At 47.8% G+C, this 26,523-nt stretch overlaps 1 protein-coding gene across 7 annotated transcripts in view; it reads right to left on the bottom strand.

Moving 5' to 3' along the window:
- The window catches only part of NFIA (nuclear factor I A), a 933,690-nt gene that overhangs the window by 259,792 nt on the left and 647,375 nt on the right, over positions 1–26,523 (bottom strand). The gene's annotated exons all lie outside the window — the stretch shown is intronic.

Below are 26,523 nucleotides of genomic sequence, written 5' to 3'. Positions count from 1 at the left end.
CTATGTTGCTTGATATTACCTGGAAATTGCATGCAGCCTTCCACCCACAGAGTTCAGCAAAAGTTGAAAGGGCTAATAGAACCTTGAAGAATGCCTTGTCTAAACTCTGCCAGGAAACTCATTTCCCATGGACTACAATGTTGCCAATTGCATTGTTTCAGTTGCACTGTTTGCCACACAAACAACTTCGTCTGTTGCCTTTCGAGATTGTTTATGGAAGACTCCCCTCCAATAGTCCAAGGAGTTTGAGGTGACCTTTCACAGTTGGGGAGCCTTATAACTTTTGAGGAATTGCAAAACTTGGGCAAAGCTGTGAAGGAGGAGAATAAGTATGTGTTTGAAACTTTGTCATATCAAATTTATTCTCCTGTACATGCTTACCAGCCGGGGGATAATGTGTGGGAAAAAAGCTGGAGGGCAAAGACCTTACAGCCTAGGTGGAAGGGCCCATTCACTGTCCTTTTATGTTCCCCTACAGCTGTCAAGATACAAGGCGTAGCAGCGTGGATCCATTGGTCACATTTAAAGCGAGCTGCAGATTACTGGAAAGTTCAGTCAGTTCCAGGGAAACTATTAACTTTGAAACTTTATAAAGACCCTACCCAGCCATATGCTACTCAGTAAAGATTGCTAAAAGTCAGCAGCCTTGCCCCAGCCACACCTGGAAGCTGGCTGGTTTCGCACGGCTGAAGCTTGAGGAAGTCTTCTGGAGACATACAGAGCTAGATATTCCTTTGTGTTAGTTTGCTGAATTTCTTGAATTGCTTATTTTCCTGTATTGAATATATTATTACAATAGTGCTATTTCGCTATAAGCATTTGCTGTAGGACTTAAAGAAAAATACATGCTTCAAAGGCTCTTATTGCTGCACTTTCTTGCTATATTTTTGCCAGTGTGCCAATGTGTTGTACTCAAGCAGTGAGATGTACTAGATGCTGGGAAGGAAGGGATTCTAAATGTATGTTGTGTGTTCAATCTAGGGGAGTGCATGGAGTCTGCATAAAACCTAACACTCAGATAGTTTGTGTAGAACGTGGAGTGTTTTATTATCAAGCAAAAATAGAATATCCTGGATCAAGCAGAACAATAACTTTTAGAGGAAGTTTCCGCTGCCCGACGTCACAGTGGGTATGCTGGCCGGTTGATTTAAAGTCTAACCAGGTTAAAAAGTCCAACTCTAAGCCTAAGCTACTTGTCCAGGAGAATAAGAACATTTTGTAGAAGACTGTGTTTAATGATGCTCAGGATGAGAAATTTGTCATTCCAGAACCTGGGAGTAATCTTTTTATAGCCTTAGCTGAGCAAATAGCCACCTCCCTAAATATTTCAAACTGTTGGGTGTGCAGAGGTCCACTAATGAGTGAAAGATGGCCTTGGATTGGCATTGAGGTCTTGCCTTCTGACCTAGTCTGATGGAATAAACCTAGATCAGAGTCAATGCCAGAAGAGAGAAAGATGTGGGAATTGCAGACAGTGGTGAATGGAGAATTATGCATTTCCCGGGCTGTGCTATGGATGAATGGAAAGCATGTTGGGCACACTTTGTGCCACCAACTTTGTTAGTTAACTCTACTAAGGAAAAACCTAAATGGGTAAAGGCAAAGGGCGCTGTTATAGAGGATTTTCAGCCATGGGAAAATGTTAGCAGTATAAATAAATATTTCAATGCTGCTTCAGATTCCTCTGAGCAATGGATGGCTTCTGAAGGGTTATATTGGATTTGTGGTAAAAGGGCTTATACACTCCTGCCCAGGAGATGGCAGGGGACATGCATTATTGGAACAATACGTCCCAGCTTCTTTCTTTTGCCATTAAATGCTGGTTCTGCTTTGAGGACCCCAGTGTTTGATGATTATGTTAGATCAAAATGTTCCTTAGACATCGGAGGTATGCAGTGGGGAGATGAATGGCCCCCATAGCGAATCATTGAATACTATGGCCCAGCTACTTGGGCACAAGATGGGTCTTGGGGATACAGAACACCTGTGTATATGCTTAACCGTATTATTAAATTGCAAGCTGTGGAAGAAATCATTACGAATCAAACAGCCATGGCTTTAGAACTGTTGGCTAGACAGCAGACCCAGATGCGTGCAGCCATATATCAGAACTGTTTGGCTCTGGATTATTTGCTGGCTGAAGAAGGTGGTGTCTGTGGGAATTTAATCTTTCAAATTGCTGTCTTAATATAGATAATAATGGAGAGGCTATACAGAATATAGCATCTGAAATTCATAAAATTGCTCATGTACCAGTCCAAACATTGAAATATTTGGATGCATCATGGTTTGGACAAATTATGGGAGATTGGAAGCGTATTTTATTCTTAATTGGTATTTCCTTAGGAGGTTTAGGGTTATTGCCATGTTTAATTCCTGTTATAAGGTACAGTATTAATAATGCTGTAAAGACACTTATTCCCTTTGAAAAAAATATCAGCATCTTGTACATGTCTCCAGAGGAAAGGAAACAATATTTCATTAATTTGTGTAATAATAGTCATACTCTTTCAGACTCAAATAAGCTGTCAGAGTTTGAAAGGGGGGAATAAAGAGGGACCCCTGAATAATTAATAAATACCCCTATAATAAGAAATGAAAATATTCTCTTGCCTTTAAAAGCAAAAAGGATGCCTGATGTAATGTTTGAAGTAGCTGCAATGTATTAAAACCAGACAGGCTTCAAGGGTGTGGATACACAGATGTGTATTGATAACAGACAGGTGTCTCTGAAGAAGCTTCTTGCTAAGCTGATAGCAGAGGGACAGTGGAAAAATACTGGAAGGAAAGCAAGGGGGTGGGGGAAGCTGAATCAGATAATTTGTGAGGGTCTGCTTGTTGAGCTTGCTTTGTGCTTAAAAGACGGTCTGAGGACCGGAGAGGGGGGTTCAGTATTTTTGGAGCATTGCTGCTCAGCTGGACCCTGCTAATGGTACCAATAGTAAATACTCGTTTCATACCAGAAATGTGTGGCTCCGTTATTTTACTGCTACACCTCCCCTCTCATGATCTGCCCAAGTTCACAGAATTAGCATTGCTTTCAGATAGCCATCTAACCTTGGTTTAAAAACCTCCAAAGGAGAGCCCACCACCTCCCAAGGAAGCCTGTTCCACTGAAGAATCCTTTTAACTGTCTGGAAGCTCTTCCAAATGCTCAGCCAAAAACTCTTCTGATTGAGTTTTAAACTGATGGTTTTTGTCTGACCTTCTGGGGAAACAGAAAACAACTCCATACCATTCATTCTGTGAAAGACCTCCTAGTCCTTGAATATGGTTATCATATCATTTCTCAGTCATCTGCTGTCCAGGCTAAACATACCCAGCTCCTTCAGCCTTTCTTGATACCACTTGGTCTCCAGACCCCTTACCATCTTCATTACCTTCCTCTGGACATGTTCCAGCTTGTCTATATCCGTCTTAAATTGTGGTGCCCAAAACTGAACTCAATATTCTAGGTGCGGCTTAACCAGAGCAGAGTAAAGTGATACCATCACTTAGCTTGATCTGGACACTATATTCTGTTGATACAGTCCAAAATCATATTTGTCTTTTTAGCTACAGCATCACACTGCTGACTCATGTTCAGTGTATAGTCTACTAAGACCCCTAGATCCTTTTTGCACATACCACTCCCCCATCATATAATACAAGTCTCCCCCATCCTATAATAACCTTGGCTTCTTTAGGCTCCTCCCATTTTTCCTTCATATAGGAATCATTTGTGATTCTGCCTTCAATATTTCCCTTTTAAAAAACTCCCACTGCTCTTGAATTCCCTTCTTCTTAAGTATTCCTGGTCATGGGATTCTACACAGGATAATTTTGTTAAAATTTCCTTTATTGAAGTCCAACCTTAATGTCTATTTACAGTTTTTTCCTTCCCCAAGACTGTAAATTCCAAAATAACATGGTCAGTACTACCCAGGGTGCCAGGACCAATTCTAGGGGTTCTGCCACCCCGACTCTGCATGCACGGCACAATGACATCAAAGTGTCGTCATCACGATGGTGCGGTTTGCTGGCTGGGCAGCAGCCACTGCCCAGCCAGCTCCATCTGAAGCGGGGGAGAGTGCTGGGCAAGAGGCAGGCCAAGTGTTCTCACTCAGCCCACCCTCGCCCAGCCCTCTCCCTCTTCAGAGGGAGCTGGCTGGGCTGCAAGCAGCAGCCATGTCCTTCTTCCTTTGCCCCAAATTGAGGCAAAGGAAGAAGGACGCAGGCAGCTGCTGTGCAGTCAGCTCTGTCTGAAGTGGGGGAGATGACTGGGCAAGGGACTGGGAAGGGTTGGCACAAGCAGGGGTGGAGAGGGGGCACCCGCCCCCATGGTGAGGTGGCACCCCAGGCTGCTGCCTACCTTGCTGACTCCTGCACGCTGGCCCTGCAGGGCGCCCATTCCTTTCACCTAGTCAACCAGTTCCTCCCTGTTGGTGAGAATCAAGTCCAAGATAGCAGGCCCCCTTGTTTCCTTCTCCACTTTCTGAAAAATGAAGTTGTCAAAAAGACAATTCAGGAATTTATTTGACCTTTCATTTTTTGCCAAGTTGGATTTCCAACAGATATCTGGGTAACTGATATCTCCCATGAACACATGTCCTGTCTCTTTGAGAACTTTGTAATCTGTTCCAGGAGGGTCTCATCTAAGTCCTCTGCTTGGCTTGGTGGTCTATAGCAGGTCTATAGAACAGGAGAGAGTGAGCCAATCGCTGCTAATGCACCCAGTATCACCAAATATGCTTCAACAAAGCCCTGTGGAGGCTTCCACATTCAAGATGGTTGCGTTAAACTGCTTGTAGATGGAGCTACACTTCTTGTCTGAGTACTGTTTGCCTGATTTTTTCTTTATCTAGGTTGTTGCTCTGTTCTCATCCATTTGTTCTTTTCCCCTGAATTGACTTTACAGTCCTACTACCAAAACTGAAGAGGGTGGCCAGGGTCAGCCCTAGACCCTTTGGCACCCTAGGCAAAGCTAACTACTTGCACACATACCCCCTCTGGGGTTGCTGCAGCCAGATATTTCCATTCTATCCAATGGGCCCACAGGATATAATGGAGAGACCCGGCTGCCACTGTGGCGTGACCCGAGATAAAGGGTTTGAAGTTTAAAACCCCTTCTGTAGTGTTGTACTGCAGTGGCAGTCAATCCCTACATTCTATCCTACAGACCCAGAAGATAGAATGGACTCCATTCTATTCAATGGGCCCATGGGATAAAATGGACTCCATTCGATCCTATGGTCCCGTAGGACAGAATGGAGAGATTGGGCCGCTGCTGTGGCACAATGCTAGAGAAGGGGCTTTAAACTTTAAACTCCTTTTCTGGGGGCATGCTGCAGAGGTGCAAAAACAGGCAGTTGCCTCACCAAACGATGTGCAGGACATCCAATTCGGCACCCCCAGAAGGCCAACAGCCTAGGCAAACACCTAATTTGCCTAGTAGCAGGGTGGCTCCCATAGGCAAGAGACAGGAAGTTGAAAAATTGTTCCTGCTTCCCTGATTGGATGGTTGAAATCACCCAGCAAGATGTCCTCCTTTCTTCAGACCCTCCACAGTAAGTGTCCAATGGTCATTCCCCCCTTCCCCTTATCATTCTACCCCTCTCTTTCTCTCCTTCCATCTCCCCTCTCTAGTTTTCCCCTTCTTCAGACAATCCCACTTCTTTCCTTCTGTCTTGCCCTAGCTAACTCTCATCCATCTATCTATCTTCCAGTTTTGCTGTTATCTGGGGGGGGGGGGGTCACCCAATTTTGCAGGGGGGGGAAACTTATCTGCTGCTGCCATGGCCAGGCCTGGAGTGCCTCCCAACATCTGTTGTCTCTGGGCTCAGAGTGGCTCCTGTAGCCTCTCCTGGCATTCCCTGCCACTGCAGCAGTTCTTGGAATCCACTGCCACTGCCAGGCCCAGTGACAACTTCTGAATTCTGAGTGGCTGGGTTCCATTGCTGCAACAGCTACTGCCATGGAGCTCCACTGCCCCTGAAGCAGCAGGAGAGCAGCAGCAGCCACAGCCCTCAAAGGTAAGTGCCTTCTGGGGAAATTAATTCCCCGGTCCATATTTTTTTAAAAAAGGTATCAGATGTTTCTGTAAACTGGGGCAGAGGGGTTTTATCCAATTTTGAAGAAAAAACTTGGTTTGGGCAAATGTAGCCCCAATCTGTGAATTTTGGTATTCACAGATTAGGGACACACTTGGGAACTAGCATATATAGATAATAATATAATGCAGTTTATAAACTCCTTTCCACAATGGTTCCAGAAACTATATTCATACAGGAACTCATTACTGGGATTATGTCATTGTTTTAGACTATAATTGATGAGACATTGTCTTCTGAAATCTGTTGTACATTATAACATTAACTGATGCCTGTCTGTTAAATTATTAATTTAAGGGTCCTCAAATCCACTCTCAGGAACTCCCCTACATTGCATGAAGCATCTCTAACGCAGCTAACATTTACTCAATCTACATGACTTGTTTTGAGGATCTATGTACATGATAATTTGTAATGAAAACAGCCTAGCTGGGGTTGAATTCCATGTACATCAGTGTGATCTAAATTGGATGTATGCAAACTCAACTATGAACTGGACTAATATTTTGTATGCTGCTACGTGATTTGTGTTAAGACATTAAAAGCCCAGGTGAATATACAGCTATTGTGCATACAATCATTTAGCACACATGAAGCAGCTCTTCCTATGACTGTTACTTGCTGAAATGTGTGTATGAGGAAATGTGTGTATGATTTCTAAATGTGTGTCTGAAATGTGTGTATGATTTCTAAACCTTATTTTATGCCTAACCAGTCTCCCGTGTCAGCCTTTGGCTTTCTACTTCTAATTTAGTCCTTAATTAGATAAAACCACTGGTTTAGATGAAGTACTGTTTGAATTATTACAAGTCTGCTTACAAGATGATCACCCTCTCAGCATTTTTAAAGACAACAGCGTAGCTTTTTGTAAGAGGAGAGATAAAATGGATGAGGAAGTAAGAGACACATAAAAGGTTTACACTTACCTTTGCTTAAGATTTATTCCTAAATGGTGCTCAATAAATAAATACTACTTAGAAGTGACCACTTTCAGAGTACACTTTTATCTATAGATTCTATATTTACAGTTCAAGTCCTTTCAATTAAAACATGAAAAAGGAATTAAACTGCTAATTACAGTATTTCATTTCATGTCACAAGACTTTGACCAGACCCATTAAGTAAGGGAGCTGGTTCAACAACTGGAGCTAAAGTGTGTAAATTTATTAGAAGGGTTTACCAGATTGATCCAGGTGGGCAGCCATATTGGTCTGAAGCAGGGCTGGCCAAACTTGCTTAATATAAGAGCCAATGAGAGCTGCGAGGGAGGGTGGGAGGAAGATAGATGGGGAGGGGGAGAGAGATGGAGATAAAGCAACTTTAACTTAAAATGCATTCTCCAAAGAGACAAATGCCTTCTCCAAGCCAGCCAATGGGCTGTTGGGGGCTTTGACAGCCACACAATATGTGTGAAAGAGCCATATGTGGCTCCTGAGCCAGTTTGGCCACCCTTGGTCTGAAGCAATAGAACAAAGTTACAGTCCAGTAGCACCTTTAAGACCAACAAAATTTTATTGAGAATGTAAACTTTGGTGTGCTAAAAGTGCACTTCATAAGACAAGCTTACATTCTCAGTAAAACTTTGTTGGTCTTAAAGGTGCTACTGAACTCCAACTTTGGTTTACTAGATTGACAGCAAAAGATACATTGCTTTGGTGCACAGAGTTTTTTGAGCACAAAGTTTTAGAATAACTGGTTTTGCAATTCTGGTGCTGTGGGACTGAAGCAAGACCTATGAAAAAGTCCAGACCTGTTTCAGCACATTGCTACATACTGATTTTGTATCATAGAGTGTTAACAGAGTAGAAATATTTGTGTGCCTTTCAATACTTCCTCTAAGGTGTGGAGTCTTGTGAGCAAAAATTCTACTTTGTGAGCTACTGGCATTACAGTTGTGAGCGAGCGATTTGGCTGTTACATAAATTAGATTGCTCTGCGGCCATCCTTCCTGAGGTAAGTCAAAAATGTGTGAGCCAAAGGTTGAAACTCACACTAACTCAGCTCAGAGGGAACATTGCTTATGTGTTCCATGTTCTTCAGGATGTGTATGATCAAGCTTATTTTACATTTACATTTACACTTTCCAATAATTTGTGTCAATCTTTGCTTGGATGATTTCTTTTTCATCAGAATGATTTGCTTGCAAAGGTTAATCATGAGCAGCCATGAAAATCTAATGTCCTTTATCAATCTGCAAGGCTTACATACAGAGGTCATTGATAAGGTAGCTTCCACATTTCATAACGGATCTCATATTATGTAAGACTGACGATTCATTACATTCGTAATCTTGCAGCCTGCAGCGTAGCTGCTAGGCTGCTTAGATCTGTTTGCCCTCCAGGGCGGGAGAGTTGGTCCGCGCGCTGTTTGGGCGCGCTTTACAGGGGGCGGGGTTTAGCCGCATCAACGGCTAGCTCCCCGTCCCTCTCTTCAGTCCCGCGACGATCGGGAGCGCGTTAGGGAGGCTCTGTGTCGCCGGGAGCCTTTTCGGGAGGCCGTTTCTCTTGGCGGTCGTGTCGGCGGCTTTTTCCTGGTCACTGGAGAGGGAGCTAGTCGGGTTCTGGAGCTCCTTGTGTGGCGCGGCGGCGGCTGAGCTGGGAGAGAGCGAGTTGGCTTCTGGCGGGAGAGAGCGAGTCGGCTTTTGGTGCTTCTCGTGAGGCGCGGCGGCTGGGTTCTGGAGCGGATCGACGTCGGCAGGCTGAGTTGTTCTGGGGGGCTGGGTGGTTCAAGGGCCCTGAACTGGGTAGCACAGGATAGCCTGGTCCCGGCAGATCTCAGTAGTTAAGCAGGGGTTGGCCCTGGTTAGCATTGGGGTTAGCCCAGCCTGGTGTAGTTGTGGGTTTATCTGGGTTAGCCCAGCCTGGTGGAGTTGGGGTGGTTGCCTGGGTTCCTTGCTCCTGGCTTCATTGTGGGGCTGCTGACCCCAGCAGGCTGAGTTACTCTGGGGGCTGGGTGTTTAACGTGGTTAGCCTGGCCTGGTGGAGTTTGGATGGTCGCCGGGGTTCCTGCATTTTGTGTTCAATAGTTATATGTTGCAGGGGCTTGGTGGTCCAGAGTATTAAAGCTGCAGTGCTGCAGTTTGGGCTACTCAAAAAAATTTGGAGCTAGATCCGGGTGGAAGCTTGGGCCAGGTGAGGGGCTTTAGGTTGCATTGGTCTTCACGGGAGGTGGAGTCGGTAGAAAACCCCGCACCACCCTTGGTTATAGTGGGGTAGCATTAGGCCGTGGTAGCTGGGGCTGTTGCCAGGCAGTTTGGGCGGCCATTTTGTGGGTTCCTTGAGAGAGGGGCAGAAAGACAGTTGGGCGGCCATTTTGAAGTGTTGGTAGCTGGGACTGTTGCTAGGCAGTTTGGGCGGCCATTTTAGGTTCTTTGAAAAGACAGTTGGGCTGCCATTTTAGGTCCCCCTTTTATAAGGCAAGTGGGCGAAATGTCTGGGGGTAAAGGTTCAGGCAAGTCTAAGGGCAAGAAGCCTGCACCCAGACCATCTAAAGCTCCTGTCAGGAGGCCACCACCTCCGTCATCCTCTTCGGATGATGAGGGTGAAGGGATGGTGGATTATAGTATTTTAAGTAGGCTGCAGGCCCTAGAGCAGGCGGCGGGTGTTCCTTCCTTGAGTAGAGGGGGCGAGGTTAGGCAATCCAAAAAGGCAAGGCAGGCTAACATTCTCACCAGGTTGTCCATTCTTGAGGGCAGGTCTGGTGGAGCCGTGCCTGGCAAGGATGCTGGTTCCAGTGGCCCTGATGCAGGTGCGGTGGAGGAGGCGCGGACGTCGGGCATCGGTTTGCCGGTGGTGCCGGCTGGACTTGGAGGTAGGTCCAGTGATGGTTTGCAGGTTGGGTCTGGGCAGGTGTGGCCATGGGGAACATGGGGACCTGCTACAGTAGCCGGGCTTGACACCTCAGGGATAGGCTTAGGTGTGCCTACTCCTGCTGGGGCTGGGCTGGTGCAGAATTGGGCTTGGCCAGGGGGGCAGGGCACACCTTGTGTTCATCCGGGTACAGGGCAGTTGAGTTGGTCTGGTCCTATTTTGGGCGCACCATCGCAGTATGGGATGGTGCCTTTTACAGACTTGCCTTTTGGGGAGGTTGCTTTGCCACTCGGGGACCATTTGCTTCCTGCTACAAGGGAGAAGATTTTGAAGGGAGAGTATGTGGACATATTTTCCCTTCTTTATCGAGAAATGGAAAAGAAAGACAAGGAGGAATTAGATGAAAAGGAAAAGGAGAAGCTGCGGAAGAGAAAGGTTGACAGAACATGGGCTAATTGGTTGCCTGGGTTCTGCATTTATGCTGGGGTAATTGCCAGGGCGCAGCCGTGGCGGGCGGCATCATTGTTCCAATATTTGGACATTATTTATAAAGGCTATACTGCCTTTAGTGGATCAGCCTGGTTACAGTACGACCAGGAATTTAGAATGCGGGCTGCCCTATATCCGTCCATCCAGTGGGATCGGATTCACCAGCAGCTTTGGCTGCAGGTTATGTCTCCGGCTAGGCCTAACCTGGGTGACCGATCAGATAGTGGTCACTTAGTGAGTAGGGCGTCCTCATCCGCTTCGTCGAGCTCTCCCCGCGGTACAGCGGGGCAGGCGGTTCAACCCCGCTTGCTCTGCTGGGACTTTGGATCCCTGGGGGTGTGTAATAGAAAGGCGTGCCAGTTCAAGCACGCCTGCCCCTTGTGTGGTGGATCCCACGCCTTTGACAGCTGCCCTAGAACCCGGGGGCGCAGGAATCAAAAGAAGCCTGGCGGGGGCGGAGGAGCTTTTCCAGCCAAGAAAGGGCCCCAGCCCGATAAGGGTGGGACCGCTTAAGCGTTGGCTAGCTAAGTATCCTAGGAGGGCGGACGCTTTGTACCTGTTGGAGGGTTTTAAGTTTGGGTTTAGGATCCCTTTTCAGGGGCCTCGAGTTGCGTTTATGTCTAGAAATCTTAAGTCTGTTAAAGGTTTGGAACAGGTCGTTAGAGACAAGATCGCTAAGGAGTTGGCAGAGGGAAGGATCCTTGGTCCTTTTTCACAGCCTCCAGTGCCTACTTTGAGGGTCTCGCCGTTAGGTGTGGTGCCCAAAAAGACGCCTGGTGAATTTCGTTTGATTCACCATTTGTCTTTTCCTAGGGGCAGTCAGTGAATGATGGGATCCCAGAGCATTTATGCTCTGTCAGGTATACCAGCTTCGACCAGGCTATCGCCGTGGTGAGGCATTGCGGGGTGGGGGCTGAGTTGGCGAAATGCGATATTAAGTCTGCGTTCCGCCTTTTGCCCGTCCACCCCGGTGACTTTGATCTCTTAGGATTTTCTTTTGAGGGCCAATTTTACATGGATAGAGCATTGCCAATGGGCTGCTCTGTGTCATGTTCCGCTTTCGAGTTTTAGCACGTTTTTAGAGTGGGCTGTGCGAAAGAAAGTGGGGTTGCAGGACGTTGTTCATTATTTGGACGACTACCTGTTTGTGGGGCCCGTAGGGACAGGGCAGTGTGGCCAGCTGCTGGCTGGTTTTGCCGAGCTCACTACTGAACTTGGGGTACCCTTAGCACCGGAAAAAACGGAAGGTCCAACCCAGAGGTTGACCTTCCTGGGGATTGAGATTGACACGATTGATCAGTTGTCTAGGGTGCCTTTGCAGAAATTGGGGGAGCTGAGGGATAGGATTAATGCATTTCTTCATAGGAGGAAGGTCACTTTGCTGGAATTGCAGCAGTTGGTGGGGCACCTCAACTTTGCTTGCAAAGTGGTTGCTCCTGGAAGGGCTTTTCTTAGGAGACTGTGTGATGCTATGGCAGGGTTACGCTTGCCCCAGCATAGAACTAGGGTTACCTGCAGCATGAGGGATGATTTGAGGGTTTGGCTGGAATTTTTGGAGTCGTTTAACGGGGTCTCCTTTTGGAGGGACGACTTGATGCTTGAGGCCGAACTACAGGTCATGTCTGATGCTGCAGGATCTTTAGGCTTTGGCGTTTATTTTCGCGGACATTGGTGCGCGGATGTTTGGCCTGATTCCTGGACGCAGGTAGGGGTGAACCGAGATCTTACGTTTCTCGAGTTTTTTCCCATTTTAGTTGCGGTTTGGCTGTGGGGGAAGGATATGGCCAATCACACTGTCCATTTTTGGTGTGATAACATGGCAGTAGTACACGTCATTAATTCCCTTTCATCCAAATCGCAGAGGGTAATGAGGTTGGTGAGGGCCTTCACTCTGCGCTGCTTGCGGCTTAATATATTGTTTTTAGCCAGGCATGTTCCTGGGGTGAGCAACGGGGTGGCTGATGCTCTATCTCGTAAACAGATGGAGAGGTTTCGTCAGCTGGCCCCAGAGGCAGACGGGGAGCCGGTGCCAATGCCCCAGGAGCTATGGCAGATTGGAGAGCCGAAGCCTGCAGAGCGATAGGCCTAGCCATTGCGCCCAGCACTCGGAAGTCTTATGAGTGGGCCGTGCGGCAGTTTGAAGACTTTCGGGCTGAGGTAGGGTATCGCAGGGTTTGGCCCCTCCCGGTGGAGGAATTGCTCCATTACTGTGTGTCTTTGCGAGGTAAGGGGTTGGCCGTGCGATCTATTAGGGGGTGCATTTCTGCATTGGCTTTTGCAAGTAAGGCACTCGGTTATAGGGAAGATACAGCAGATTTTCGTCTTCGAAAGATGCTGGAGGGGTGGGCTAGAGAAGCCGGACCCAGGGCTGATACGCGGAATCCGGTGTCTCCGTCGATTCTGCAGGGGTTGAAGAGGGTATGGGGCGTGGTGTGTGCCTCGCCTTTTGAGGCATGTTTATTTCATGCCACGTCCTTGTTGGCCTTTTTTGGGGCGCTTAGAGTGAGTGAGCTGGTTGCTCAGTCTAGAAACGATGTTTCTGGTAGGGCTTTGCAGCTGAGGGACCTGAGGTTGTTGGGGCCTAAGGCGGTTGTTACTGTCCGTCGCTCGAAGACGGATCAGTTGCAGCGGGGTACTGTGCTTGAGCTGGGTAGTTGTTCGGAGCTCGAGTTGTGTCCAGTTAATGCGTTGGCTGCTTATTTAGCAGTGCGCGGGCCCAAGGACGGATTTTTGTTTATACACATGGATGGTAAGCCATTAACGAAGCACCAGTTCTGGGCGGTTACGTCTAGGGCGCTGGGTGAGTTAGGGTTATCAGGGGTGCGGTTTGGTACCCACTCCTTTAGAATTGGGGCGGCCTCGACAGCGGCTGCTATGGGGTTGCCTTCCACCTCTATTCAGAGGCTGGGGCGTTGGCGTTCTTCAGCCTATAAGGCATACATCCGCCCCTTTTGCTGGCAATGAGTGCATTGGATTGTGTGCATGAGTTGGTTCCGTTTGTGTTTAACGGTTTTTCTCTTTTTAGATGCTGCTGTTCCTGGCCAGAGGAGCCGGTGCCGAGTTCTCATCTGCGGCCATAGCTACGTCTTTTGGGCTGGTCTTCAAGCACGGAGAACTGCGGTCGGCTCTCAGCTGGGACTCAGCCAGCATGCGGTTATCGAATGGCAGGGGCGCCGGGGCCTCCAGTGGCCAGGCTTGCTGCCGTTGTTATTCAAAGATAGAGCGGGTCCTCCTCCGCAGGTCTTAATGGTTCACCTGGGAGGTAATGATCTGGGGTTATTGAAGGGTAAGGCCTTGGTGTGGCAAGCCCGGGATGACTTCCAGCGCATCAGGGAGCGATGGCCAGAGACCACGATAGTTTGGTCAGCCATGCTGCCCCGCCAAGTGTGGCGTCATGCTGTGGACCCTGCAGCCTTAGAAAGAGCTAGGTATAAAGCCAATAAAGAAATTAAAAAATTACTTGCAAAGGGTTTGGGCCACTATTTACCCCATCCGGATATTTCAGCGAGATGTCCTGACCTCTACAGAGGGGATGGGGTGCATCTCTCGGAAAAGGGTAACGTGCTTTATATGAGAGATTTGCAGCAAGGGTTGCGGGTGGCTTTGGGCCTCCCGGTGGGTACTAAGCCCTAAGTAGAGACTTGGCCTTATTAGTGGCAGGTTTTAGGGGTTTAGGACACTATGCGGCTAGGGGAGGACTGTGAAGCATCCCCCACTTTGGGGGAAATTTTGGGGTCTGGCATGATCGGCCTTGGGGTTTGGAGACCCGGGTTGGAGAATGCAGACTGTCCAGGAGGCTCGGCTAGAGGGTGCCTTTCCGCCGAGACGTGCGTCTGGGTTTGGGCCCTCTGGTGCGGGCCTCCCTGCTGGGCCTGCCTGGAGGGAGCTGAGCAGCTCAGCTCCGGAAGGGGGGCTGGGTCCTCGCCCGTTAATGGCAGGGGAGCGGTCGCGGTGACCCCTAGCCCTGGCCAGGCCGCTGGTGGGGTTCCCTTGCTGTTCATGTTGTAAGTTAATAAAGTGGCCCAATTTCAATCCAATGCATCGTGTCCGACTCGTTATTCCGACCTTGGTGGGCAATCGTAATCTTGCAGCCTGCAGCGTAGCTGCTAGGCTGCTTAGATCTGTTTGCCCTCCAGGGCGGGAGAGTTGGTCCGCGCGCTGTTTGGGCGCGCTTTACAGGGGGCGGGGTTTAGCCGCATCAACGGCTAGCTCCCCGTCCCTCTCTTCAGTCCCGCGACGATCGGCCCTCCCACCCGCCCTGTCTGCTATGTGGGCATTGCTGGTTGCCTCATTCGGGGAGCCGGGTAGGAATTTTTTACGCCCCAGCTGATTGGCTGGTGCTGGGGTGTGTTTTTCGCCTACCCTGCATAGCAGTGCAGTGGATTGTGGAATTGGCTCTGGGAAGGTGCCTTTAAATAGGCGGTCACTTTAGTTGGCAGGTTTTAGGGGTTTAGGACACTATGCGGCTAGGGGAGGACTGTGAAACATCCCCCACTGTGGGGGAAATTTTGGGGTCTGGCATGATCGGCCTTGGGGTTTGGAGACCCGGGTTGGAGAATGCAGACTGTCCAGGAGGCTCGGCTAGAGGGTGCCTTTCCGCCGAGACGTGCGTCTGGGTTTGGGCCCTCTGGTGCGGGCCTCCCTGCTGGGCCTGCCTGGAGGGAGCTGAGCAGCTCAGCTCCGGAAGGGGGGCTGGGTCCTCGCCCGTTAATGGCAGGGGAGCGGTCGCGGTGACCCCTAGCCCTGGCCAGGCCGCTGGTGGGGTTCCCTTGCTGTTCATGTTGTAAGTTAATAAAGTGGCCCAATTTCAATCCAATGCATCGTGTCCGACTCGTTATTCCGACCTTGGTGGGCAATCGTAATCTTGCAGCCTGCAGCGTAGCTGCTAGGCTGCTTAGATCTGTTTGCCCTCCAGGGCGGGAGAGTTGGTCCGCGCGCTGTTTGGGCGCGCTTTACAGGGGGCGGGGTTTAGCCGCATCAACGGCTAGCTCCCCGTCCCTCTCTTCAGTCCCGCGACGATCGGCCCTCCCACCCGCCCTGTCTGCTATGTGGGCATTGCTGGTTGCCTCATTCGGGGAGCCGGGTAGGAATTTTTTACGCCCCAGCTGATTGGCTGGTGCTGGGGTGTGTTTTTCGCCTACCCTGCATAGCAGTGCAGTGGATTGTGGAATTGGCTCTGGGAAGGTGCCTTTAAATAGGCGGTCACTTTAGTTGGCAGGTTTTAGGGGTTTAGGACACTATGCGGCTAGGGGAGGACTGTGAAGCATCCCCCACTGTGGGGGAAATTTTGGGGTCTGGCATGATCGGCCTTGGGGTTTGGAGACCCGGGTTGGAGAATGCAGACTGTCCAGGAGGCTCGGCTAGAGGGTGCCTTTCCGCCGAGACGTGCGTCTGGGTTTGGGCCCTCTGGTGCGGGCCTCCCTGCTGGGCCTGCCTGGAGGGAGCTGAGCAGCTCAGCTCCGGAAGGGGGGCTGGGTCCTCGCCCGTTAATGGCAGGGTCGCGGTGACCCCTAGCCCTGGCCAGGCCGCTGGTGGGGTTCCCTTGCTGTTCATGTTGTAAGTTAATAAAGTGGCCCAATTTCAATCCAATGCATCGTGTCCGACTCGTTATTCCGACCTTGGTGGGCAATCTTTTATCCAGGGCTTTTTTTGTAGCAGGAATTCCTTTTGCATATTAGGCTACACCCCCCTGATGTAACCAATCCTCCAAGAACATACAGGACTCTTCTTACAGAGTTTACTGTAAACTCTTGGAGGATCGGCTACATCAGGGGTGTATGGCCTAATATGCAAAGGAGTTCCTGCTACAAAAAAGCCCTGCTTTTACCATAGAAGTGCCATAGTGAAACAGCAGTCATATTAACAACTGTAATAAGAAATGGTACATCCGAAGAACTACCTACTGTCTTATGAAGCTACCTGATAATTACAATTTCAGGCCCTGCTCTGGGTGCCCGAAACTTCTGAGATTACGGGTGTGCGCACACACAAAAATGAGATTCTTCAAGATTCAGATATATTGGACCACAAAAAAAAAAAAATGGGATTCCTGAAAAAAAACCCCAAATTCCAGTACTGGTAAGGTATTCGGATTAATCCCCCCCAATAAAATCCGGAATTTTTTTTCATCTCGATTATACCCTTAAGAACATAAGAACATAAGAGAAGCCATGTTAGATCAGGCCAATGGCCCATCCGGTCCAACATTCTTTGTCACACAGCGGCCAAATACACACACACACACACACACACACACTGTGGCTAATAGCCACTGATGGACCTCTGCTCCATATTTTTATCTAACCTCCTCTTGAAGGTGGCTATGCTTGTGGCTGCTACCACCTCCTGTGGCAGTGAATTCCACATGTTAATCACCCTTTGGGTGAAGAAGTACTTCCTTTTATCTGTTTTAACCTTTCTGCTCAGCAATTTCATGGAATGCCCACGAGTCCTTATATTGTGAGAAAGGGAGAAAAGTATTTCTTTCTCTACTTTCTCCATCCCATGCATTATCTTGTAAACCTCTATCATGTCACCCCGCAGTCGACGTTTCTCCAAGCTAAAGAGCCCTAAGCGTTTCAACCTTTCTTCATAGGGAAAGTGTTCCAGCCCTTTAATCATTCTAGTTGCCCTTTTCTGGACTTTCTCCAATGCTATAATATCCTTTTTGAGATGCGGCGACCAGAACTGCACACAGTACTCCAAATGAGACCGCACCATCGATTTATACAGGGGCATTATGATACTGGCTGATTTGTTTTCAATTCCCTTCCTAATAATTCCCAGCATGGCGTTGGCCTTTTTTATTGCAAACGCACACTGTCTTGACATTTTCAGTGAATTATCTACCACGACCCCAAGATCTTTCTCATGGTCAGTCTTTGCCAGTTCACACCCCATCAACTTGTATTTGTAGCTGGGATTCTTGGCCCCAATGTGCATTACTTTGCACTTGGCCACATTGAACCGCATCTGCCACGTTGACGCCCACTCACCCAGCCTCAACAGATCCCGTTGGAGCTCCTCACAATCCTTTCTGTTTCTCACCACCCTGAACAATTTAGTGTCATCCGCAAACTTGGCCACTTCACTGCTCACTCTCAACTCTAAATCATTTATGAACAAGTTAAAGAGCATTGGACCCAGTACCGAGCCCTGCGGCACCCCACTGCTTACCGTCCTCCACTGCGAAGACTGCCCATTTATACTCACTCTCTGCTTCCTATTACTCAGCCAGTTTTTGATCCACAAGAGGACCTGTCCTTTTACTCCATGACTCTCAAGCTTTCTAAGGAGCCTTTGATGAGGAACTTTATCAAAAGCTTTCTGGAAGTCAAGGTAAACAACATCTATCGGGTCTCCTTTGTCCACATGTTTGTTCACCCCCTCAAAGAAATGTAGCAGGTTAATGAGGCATGATCTTCCCCTACAGAACCCATGCTGAGTCTTCCTCAATAACTCGTGTTCATCAATGTGCCTACTCATTCTGTCCTTGATAATGGTTTCTACCAACTTCCCCGGTATTGAAGTCAGACTGACTGGCCTGTAATTTCCCGGATCTCCTCTGGAACCCTTTTTAAAGATGGGGGTGACATTTGCTACCTTCCAGTCCTCAGGAACGGAGGCAGATTTCAATGAAAGATTACAGATTTTTGTTAGAAGATCCACAAGTTCAACTTTGAGTTCTTTCAGAACTCTCGGATGTATGCCATCCGGACCCGGTGACTTATTAGTTTTTAATTTGCCTATTAGTTGTAGGACCTCCTCTTTTGTCACCTCAATCTGACTCAGGTCTTTCAACACCCCTTCCAACATTAGTGGTTCAGGGGTGGGCAAAAGGTTCTCATCTTCCACAGTGAAGACGGAGGCAAAAAATGCATTCAGCTTCTCAGCCATTTCCCTATCCTCCTTCAGTACTCCTTTTACCCCATGGTCATCCAAGGGCCCCACTGCCTCCCTGGCTGGTTTCCTACTTCTAATATATTTGAAGAAATTTTTATTGTTGGTCTTTATGTTTTTTGCAATATGCTCCTCATAGTCCCTCTTTGCCTGCCTGATCACAGTCTTGTATTTGATTTGCCACAGCTTGTGTTCCCTTTCATTAATCTCACTTGGACTGGTTTTCCACCGTTTAAAGGAGTCTTTCTTACCCTTGTTGTTGTTCAGTCGCACAATCAAGTCCAACTCTTTGCGACCCCATGGACAAAGTCATGCCAGGCCAACCTGTCTTCCACCATCCTCCAAAGTCTGCTCAAATTCATGTTTGTTACATCAGTAACACTGTCCAGCCATATCATCCTTTGCCATCCCCTTCTTCCTTTGCCTTCTGTCCTTCCCCGCATCAGGATCTTCTCCAGTGAGTGCTTACTTGGTGGCCAAAGTATTTGAGCTTCAGCTTCAGCATCTGACCTTCCAGGGAACAGTCTGGGTTGATTTCCCTTAGGACTGACTGATTTTATCTTGTTGCAGTCCAAGGGACTCTCAAGATTCTTCTCCAGCACCACAGCTCAAAAGCAACTATTCTTCTGCACTCGGCCTTCCTTATGGTCCAACTCTCACAGCCATACATTACTACTGGGAATACCATTGCTTTGACTGTATGGACTTTTGTTGGCAGGGTGATGCCTCTACTTTTTATTATACTGTCTAGGTTCACCATAGCTGTCCTCCCAAGGAGCAAACATCTTTTAATCTCATGGCTACAGTCACCATCTGCAGTGATAACAGTCTCAAAATTTGGTCCCCATAGAGTATAATGGAACCAAAGGCATTTAACAGAATTGCAGTCCCTTTAAATGCATTCATGGTGCAGCTTCACCCAGAATTGTGTTTAAAGGGAGTTTAAAGGGAGTGTTGTCTTTAAACACCATTTAATTTAGGCTATCCTGTTCTCTCAGATAATCCCAATCCCACCTCCCCAGGATTATCTCAGATTAGCTATGCTTGATAGTCAAAAATACACCTCTCTCTATGTCCAGCTGAAAGAATAGCCAATAAATAACGAGGTATTTTCTGGCTTTTTTTTTTTTTGCTTAGATAGAGCAGAACACACACACCCTGAGATCAGGTGGGCAGAAACCCGGGAGAGGGTCTTCTCACTTCTCTGACAACTTCCGTTTCCAGAAAGTAAAGAAGGAAAGAAGATCTGCTATTTTGGATTTGATTCTCACCAACAAGGAAGAATTGATTGAAGAAGTGGAAATAGTGGGCACCCTAGGCAGTAGTGACTATGTGATTCTGGAATTTACAGTCTTGGGGGGGGGGGAAGCTATATGTAGTCAGACTTATAGGCTGGACTTCAGAAATGCAAACTTCGATAAATTTAGAACTATGCTGGGAAAAATCCCATGGTCAGAAATACTTAGGAAGAAGGGGGTTCAGGAGGGGTGGGAGTTTCTTAAAAGCAAAATACTGAAAGAGCAATCACAGACAATTCCTATGAGGAGAAAAAATTGAAAAAAGCCTAAAGAAACCGAGTTGGCTCCATAAACAGCTCTCTAAAGACTTGAGAATAAAAAAGATTCCTTTAGGAATTGGAAGGAGGGTCTTATAACCAAGGATGAATATAAACAAATCACCAGTGCATGTAGAGAAAAAGTTAGGAAAGCTAAAGCTCAGTATGAGTTTAGGCTGGCCAAAGATGCTAAAAACAACAAAAAAGGGTTCTTTTCTTATGTTCAGAGTAAGAAAAAGAGCAAGGACATGGTAGGCCCATTGCGAGGGCAGGAAAGTGAAATTGTAACAAGTAATAGAGAGAGGGCGGAACTGCCCAATTCCTACTTTTCCTCAGTCTTCTCTTCTGAGGGAAATGGTGCTGAACATGGAAAAAAACAGAACATATGAGGGTATGAAGTTCCAACCTAGGATCAGCATTTTTTAAATGAAACATAAACATTTTTTTAATGAAACATAAATACCTAGTTTTTTTTAATGAAACTAAGTCCTCAGGGCCAGATGAATTGCATCCAAGGGTTCTAAAAGAGCCTGCAGATGTAATTTCTGAGCCTCTGGCTATTATTTTTGAGAATTTTTGAAGAACAGGAGAGGTGACGGAAGATTGGAAGCGGCGAATGTTGTCCCCGTCTTCAAGAAGGGGGGAAAAAAGGATCCCGGTAACTACCGACCCATCAGCTTGACGTCTATACCTGGAAAGGTTTTAGAACAAATCATCAAACAATTGGTCCTGGAACATTTAGAAAGAATGGTTGTGATTACTAAGAGCCAGCATGGGTTTCTCAAGAACAAGTCATGTCAGACTAACCTGATCTCTTTTTTTTTGAGAAAGTGACTACCTTGCTGGATCTGGGGAATGCTGTAGACATCATTTATCCTGATTTCAGTAAGGCTTTTGATAAGGTTCCACATACTATCCTTGTTGACAAGTTGGTAAAATGTGGTTTGGATCCTGTTACCATTAGGTGAATCTGTAACTGGTTGACAGATCGCACCCAAAGAGTGCTTGTGAATGGTTCCTCATCCTCTTAGGGAGGAGTGACAAGTGGAGTGTTGCAAGGATCTGTCCTGGGACCTGGTTTCTTCAACATCTTTATAAATGATTTGGATGAAGGACTAGAGGGAATGTTTTTTAAATTTGCCAATGATACTAAATTGGGAGGGGTTGCAAATACAGTAGAAGACAGAAACAGGATATAGGATGACCTTGATATGCTGAGAAACTGTGCTAAAACCAATACAATGAATTTCAACAGTGAAAAATGTAAAGTTCTGCATTTAGATAGGAAAAATCCAATGCATGGTTATAGGATGGGAGAGACTTGTCTTGGCAGTAGTATGTGCGAAAAGGATCTAGGGGTCTTAGTGGATCATACGCTGAACATGAGTCAACAGTGTGATGCAGTGGCTAAAAAGACAAATGCAATTTTGGGCTGTATCAACAGAAGTGTAGTGTCCAGATCACATGATGTGATGGTATCGTTTTACTCTGCTCTGGTAAGACCTCACCAGGAGTATTGTGTTCAGTTTTGGGCACCACATTTTAAGAAGGATATAGGCAAGCTGGAACGGGTCGAGTGGAGGGTAATGAAGATGGTGAGGGGTTTGAAGACCAAGTCCTATGAGGAAAAGCTGAAGGAGCTGGGGATGTTTAGGCTGGAGAGGAGGCGGCTGAAAGGTGACATGATCACCATTTTCAAGTACTTGAAGGGCTGTCATCTAGAGGATGGTGTGGAATTGTTTTCTGTGGCCCCAGAAGGTAGGACCAGAAGCAATGGGTTGAAATTAAATCAAAAGAGTTTCCAACTCAACTTTAGGAAGAACTTCCTGACCATTAGAGCGATTCCTCAGTGGAACAGGTTTCCTCGGGAGGTGGTGGGCTCTCCCTCCTTGGAGGTTTTTAAACAAAGGCTAGATGGGCATCTGACAGCAGTGAAGATCCTCTGAATTTAGGGGGAGGTGTTTGTGAGTTTCCTGCATTGTGCAGGGGGTTGGACTAGATGACCCTGGAGGTCCCTTCCAAATCTATGATTCTATGATTTATGGAAATCCTTCCCCAGAGACTTGCCTATTTTCTTTGGATATTACCTTGCACTACCTGGTGAAGATTTGATTTTGTTTGGCATTTCCTCAGTGATCACTGCTTCCTGCCCTATTTAATTATTGTTTTTATGTATGTGTGTTTTATTACACTGTATGTGTATCTTAGCCTGATTTTAACTCTTTTATTGTTTTGTTTGGTTTTACTGTTTTTAAATGTGCTGTTTGTTATCTGTGTTCTTAATCTGTTAGCCACTTTTGTGGCCGTGATCAGTGTGAAAAGGTGGGGTATTAATTTTTGTAAATAAGTAAGTAAGTAAGTTTTTATTTATACCCCGCCCTCCCCGCCAAGGCAGGCTCAGGGCGGCTTACAGAACATGATACGGAATCATGATATCACAATAACAGATAAAATCAATCAACAATATAAATACAAATATAAATTAATTTTAAAAAGTTAAAACAATACAGTGGTGCTACAGTCTCTATTTATCCGGCAGCGTAATATTTATTCTGGTTACATCTTAAAGGCTTCTTGGAAGAGGGCAGTTTTGCAGGCCCTGCAGAACTGATTGAGGTCCCGCAGGGCCTGCACCTCCTCCGGCAGCTGATTCCACCATTGGGGGGCTTTTATAGAGAAGGCCAGCTCCCTGGTTGTTTTAAGTTTGGCCTCCTTAGGCCCAGGGATTTCCAAGAGATTTTGTGAACTGGAACGCAGTACTCTCTGGGGAACATATGGAGAGAGGCGGTCCCTGAGGTAGGCAGGTCCTCGGACATATAGGGCTTATAGGTGATAACCAGCACCTTGTAACAAACCCAGTATACAACTGGCAGCCAGTGCAGTTTCCGCAGCCTAGGCCACACGTGTTCCCACCGAGGTAGTCCCACTAGTAGCCTGGCTGCTGCGTACTGCACTAGCTGCAGTTTTCGCGTTCGGTACAGGGGCAGCCCCATGTAGAGGGCATTACAGTAGTCCAATCTCGAGGTGACTGTCACATGGATCACTGTTGCCAGGTCACCTCGCTCCAAGAAGGGGGCCAACTGCCTCGCCTGTCTAAGATGAAAAAGGCGGATTTGGAAGTGGCCGCTATCTGGGCCTCCATTGTCAAGGAGGACTCCAGTAGCACTCCCAAGCTCCTGACTTCCCGCACTGGTACCAGTGGCGTCCCGTCAAAAGCTGGAAGGGGAAACCCCCCTTCCGGGGTGCTGCGGCCTAGGCAAAGGACCTCTGTCTTTGCTGGATTCAATTTCAACCCGCTCAGCTTGATCCAATCAGCAACGGCTTGCAATGCCTGGTCCAGATCTATAGGGGCATCAGCGGCTCGGCCTCCCATCAATAGATAGAGCTGGGTGTCGTCAGCATACTGGTGACAACCCAGCCCATGTCCCCGGGCAATCTGGCAAGGGGCCTCTGAGACAGCTCTCCCCCAATTGCCACCCTTTGTCCCCGACCTTCAAGGAAAGAGGAAAGCCACTGTAAGGCTAACCCCTGAATCCCTGCGTCGGCGAGGCAGCAGGTCAGCAGATGGTGATCGACCACATTGAACGCCGCCAATAGGTCTAGCAACAGCAATACCGCCACACTGCCTCGATCCAGATGTCGCCGGAGATCATCCATGAGGGCGACCAACACCATCTCTGTCCCGTGGCCTGGGAGGAAGCCAAACTGAAAAGGATCTAAGGTGGAAGCGTCATCCAGAAAACTCTGCAACTGCAACGCCACAGCCCTCTCTATTACTTTGCCCAAAAAGGGCAAATTTGATGATAATGATAGTAATAAAGCACATATTTCTTCCTTATTTCTAAAATTTCAATAAGAAGGATTAAGAACTTGTCAGAAAATCAGTTTCTTATGATGGATAATGGATCCAGACTAAATTGGCAGTTTCCCCTGATTTTCCAAGAATCCTCTGTTCCGCAGGAAAGTTCTGGTCTGTGGATGGAAAGTTAAGTTTGGATCCAACCCAGAGTACGCAATAAGGAGATTACTAATTGCATGTCCAGTGCTATAATGGGCAAGAGGTTTTTGGTGACTTGCATTGCTGAGGAGGCCTCTAAACTAGCCATGAATCAGTAAGGTTCCAAGAGGTGTGAATCTGTTTTGATCTTGTACTTTATCCCCACCTAGCCTGTTTAATTTAAAGTTCAATGCATACTGAATTATAGTATCTATAGTAATAATTCTCTTATCACCATGGCCAAACTGAGGATGGCCATTTGCTAATATTTTGAGAACAAACAATTGGCCCATCACATGTCAGTTAGTGTCTCTGGCCTCTCATTGGCTGACTTCCCCACCCCCTACTCAGGCCCAGGAATGCTGAACAAACTGCCAGTCTTACCTCAGAGGCAGCCACATCTCTTAGTTCTCCTCTGTCAGCTGGCCTCAGAAAGGGCAGAGCTCCTGCAGCCTCACAAAAGGCCCTAACAATGGCCCACACAGATGGTTTCTCAGCACACGCAGTCTCCAAAGGCTGCTGCAATAGCCAGGAGCTTGGCACTGCCTCAGAGGGCATGGCTGTCCCACCTTTACTGCCTTTCATGCCCTCCTCTCCTCAGCCTCACCCCAGAATGGTTGCCTGAGAAGGAGATAGGGTTATTGTTCACATCAAAGGGGAGAGAGGAATGAGGAGAATGATGTAAGCTGCTTTGGTTCCCCTGCTTTGTGAAGAAAGACTGTCCCTTTTCTATCTAGAGGCTGCAGGGTTGCCAACTCAGGTTAGCAAATTCCAGATGGCAGAGATCAGCTCCCCTTGAGGTGGGGGAAGTGAATGCCTTCACTTGAGTGAGTGGGAAGACAGCAAGGCTGGGGGCACTCACTCAGAGGCCTTTAGTGGTACCTTTCCAGGTTGGTGGGAAATTCCGGGAGATTCTATTGTGGAGTTTGAAGAAGACATACGAGTTATGGCTTCAGAGTGGGATCTGCCAGACCCAGGTACTTGCTGTGGAAGATGAGATGATTGGGTGATTTTGGACCAATCACAGACTTCCAGCCTAGCCTGCCTCACAGGGTTGTTGTTCAAATCACATGGGGGGGGAGGAGAATGATGCAAATTGCTTCGCCCCCACTGTGAAGAAAGACTGTCCTTTTCCCATGTAGAAGCTGCAAGGAGGGGGAAGGCTATGAAAAGCTGAAATAAGAGGGGCAGATAAAGGAAAGGAGATAGGGTTGCCAACTCTAGGTTAAGAAATTCCTGGAGATTTAAGGGGTGGGGCCTGGACATGGTGGGGTTTGAGGAGGGATAGGACCTCAGACAGATGCAATGCCATTTCCTCCTGGGGAATCACTGGAGATCACATTGCTCTCTAGACCCCAGAGATCAGCTTCTCTGGGGGGGGGGGGAGTCAATGCCTTCACTTGGGTGGATGGAAAGACAGCAAGGGTGGCGAGCACTCGCCCAAAGCCTCCTTCTAGAGCCCATTGTATTTTTTTCCACAACAGGCCTTACTCCTAGTTTAATAATAAGAAGGTAGACTCTCTCGCCCTCTCTCTCGGCTTGACTTCGCGAACGAAGATTTAAGAAGGGTGCAGTAGTCCACGTCTGCTGCAGGCTCGCTGGTGGCTGACAAGACCAATGCGAGACAGGCAGATCCGGCCACTGTTGTCAATCAGACAGATGCAATGCCATTTCCTCCTGGGGAATCACTGGAGATCACATTGCTCTCTAGACCCCAGAGATCAGCTTCTCTGGGGGGGGGGGAGTCAATGCCTTCACTTGGGTGGATGGAAAGACAGCAAGGGTGGCGAGCACTCGCCCAAAGCCTCCTTCTAGAGCCCATTGTATTTTTTTCCACAACAGGCCTTACTCCTAGTTTAATAATAAGAAGGTAGACTCTCTCGCCCTCTCTCTCGGCTTGACTTCGCGAACGAAGATTTAAGAAGGGTGCAGTAGTCCACGTCTGCTGCAGGCTCGCTGGTGGCTGACAAGACCAATGCGGGACAGGCAGATCCGGCCACTGTTGTCAATCAGACAGATGCAATGCCATTTCCTCCTGGGGAATCACTGGAGATCACATTGCTCTCTAGACCCCAGAGATCAGCTTCTCTGGGGGGGGGGGGGGAGTCAATGCCTTCACTTGGGTGGATGGAAAGACAGCAAGGGTGGCGAGCACTCGCCCAAAGCCTCCTTCTAGAGCCCGTTGTATTTTTTTTCACAACAGGCCTTACTCCTAGTTTAATAATAAGAAGGTAGACTCTCTCGCCCTCTCTCTCGGCTTGACTTCGCGAACGAAGATTTAAGAAGGGTGCAGTAGTCCACGTCTACTGCAGGCTCGCTGGTGGCTGACAAGACCAATGCGGGACAGGCAGATCCGGCCACAGTGGCTGCAGGGAAAAGTCTGATTTGGGGTTGGTGCTGTAGCAGTGCAATTCTTCCTCAATCTCCTTTTGTCCTCAAGACCAGCTATGCGTGCATTCTCAAAGGAAGAGACAGCCTGGTGGATGGTATGCCTCCATGCTTTGCGATCTGAGGCTAGGTCAGACCACTGGTGATGGTTGATGCGACAGGTGCCAAGGGATTTCTTCAAGGAGTCCTTGTACCTCTTCTTTGGTGCCCCTCTATTTCGATGGCCGGTGGAAAGTTCGCCAAACAGAGCAATCTTGGGAAGGCGGTGGTTTTCCATCCTAGAAATATGCCCTGCCA

The sequence above is a fragment of the Heteronotia binoei genome, chromosome 2 (genome assembly GCF_032191835.1).
Source record: "Heteronotia binoei isolate CCM8104 ecotype False Entrance Well chromosome 2, APGP_CSIRO_Hbin_v1, whole genome shotgun sequence".
In the NCBI taxonomy this organism is placed as follows: Eukaryota; Metazoa; Chordata; class Lepidosauria; order Squamata; family Gekkonidae; genus Heteronotia; species Heteronotia binoei.
Note: the sequence above shows the minus strand (reverse complement) of the source record. Positions and strands in the feature narration are given on the sequence as shown.